This window comes from Galeopterus variegatus, unplaced genomic scaffold, assembly GCF_000696425.1.
Source record: "Galeopterus variegatus unplaced genomic scaffold, G_variegatus-3.0.2 Scaffold6883, whole genome shotgun sequence".
In the NCBI taxonomy this organism is placed as follows: domain Eukaryota; kingdom Metazoa; phylum Chordata; class Mammalia; order Dermoptera; family Cynocephalidae; genus Galeopterus; species Galeopterus variegatus.
The window spans coordinates 201,494-203,562 of record NW_007732994.1 but is presented as its reverse complement, the minus strand read 5'-3'; positions in this window follow the sequence as shown (position 1 = coordinate 203,562).

The following is a 2,069-nucleotide window of genomic DNA, read 5'->3' as shown; positions in this document are numbered from 1 at the left end:
ACAAAGGGAATTAGGATGGGGAACAAAATGGGTAATAGCCATGAGTTCTTAGACCATTCAGTTGGTGGAATTTTTAGGTTTGTCCACTTTTCCAGAATATTTTGGATATTTTCTTGTGGCTTTACCAGGCTGGTTAATATAGAAACAACAGCTTTCTTTGAGGTGTAAGCATGTGCTGCCCTCTGCAGCAGTAAGTAGGTCTAAGGCCCTCCTATTCTATAGGACCACCTCTGCCAGTGAGTCTAGCTGTTGTAGGATTTTTAGGGTTTCTCCAGTTGTTTGTAATATATCAGCTATCTGTTGGGACAGTCTCTGTTGTAGCCCAATTGACACACCACCCATGATGGCCCCAGAGGTTCCTGTTAGTCCTGCTAGAAAAAGGCCTAAGGGTAGTAAGGGAGTGACTCTTTTACGGAGTTTGCTTCAAGCCCTCATGGGAAAGGAGAGGCTTGTATTATCCCAAGCTATGGTGATGTCAGGAGTGATGTAGCCCAGTGAACATGTGCCCACCAAAATGGGAGGTAAGTAAAGGTATCCCTGATGTTCACAAATCCAGAAAACTCCCAGTGCTGGTGGCAAGCAGGCACCAATATTTGCTGAGATGAAATATTGGGGATCTGTTTTCTGGGAGGCATGGAAATCTCGTGGTGTAGTTGGGCTTTTATAGTGCCTGTCATAAAGGAAATTCCTCCCTTTTGAAACTCTTTGATAAGGATATGGAATCTGAGATGCATAGGAGACCACGAGAAGAGGGTCAATGGAGGGTTGTGGGGCTCTGTATGCAAAGATCCTCATTGTTTAAGAAAATGTAGAGCATATTGGGAATTTCAAAAGAGGGTAGGGCATGGGGCTTGGGTGTATGGTTTAATGAAATCATTGGGGGCATATGAGAGGCTGCCCATTGCAAAAGTGAGATTTTATAGATTTATTTAGATGTACATACGGAGCAGAGGGATTAAGTCGGAAGGTTAATATATAGTTTTTGATGTATTTTAGAGAGTGTACGTTGCTCCTTATAATTGTCTGTCCTCTTGTTATGTAGTCTTTGTGAAGGAATGTCAAAGATATATGTCCATTGAGCTGTGTGTAGGGATCCTACTGGCATAGCATAGGCCTGGTGTTATTTTGTCTTATGCACAAGGGAAACAGTACTTCTCAGTAATTGGTGAGGTGGGTGTATAAGGCTCCCTTTAAGACCATGGATGTTAATTTGGACCAAATCTATGAGTCCTGTTAACTTTCCTGTAGTCTGGAGATATTTCATTATATCTTGAGTAGCTTTAACTCCCCATGGGATATATTGAACAGTATCTTGGGTGAGATTGGCCTCAATCTGTCTCCATTCCCACCAGGGGAGTGCTCGGATGCCTAACTTTTTGGGGAGATATAAAGCCAACACGAGGAGTTAAAGTGTACTGTCATGGCTGTATTGTCAGCAAGAGCTCAGGCTGAGTTAAATGGGGCATTGCTAGAAAAAGTTAAAGTAGCTGCTTGATTGAAAAAGAGCAAAATAAGAATCAGTAGTTTTCTACTTCTAGCCATTGGATTATTTGAGCAGGTGAGATCATAGAAATCCCCTGAAGCTGACATAGACATCAGCCAGGGACAGCTCACAGTCGGGCACATGTTGGCTGGAGGAGTCAGGCCTATGTGATTCTGGATTATGATTCCTCTGGGGATTCCTCAGGTATTCTTGCCAGCCTGATAGATGTGGGTGTGAGAAGCCAAGAACAATATTTCTCAGGATGTCCTGAGAGTTTTTGAATTGCAGTCCTCTTTAACCTGGAAAAATGAACCCAAACACTTATGCCCAATAATTTTGTTGCAGTTGGGGTGGTGTTTGGTGATAGGAGTAGTGGTATCCCAGACCTTGGAGTTAACTATATCAGGGGGTAGGGGTTAGAGAGGAGAAAAAAGTCTGGGCAGCATAAGAGTAGAAGAGGTTCAGTGGGTTTGGAGTAAAGCATATGGATGCCTGGAACTTGGTGAGGATGTTCCTTTCCAAAATAGGGGTAGGACAATGTGGAATGGCCATAAACTGGTGCATGAGAGGTACTTCAAGAAGAATA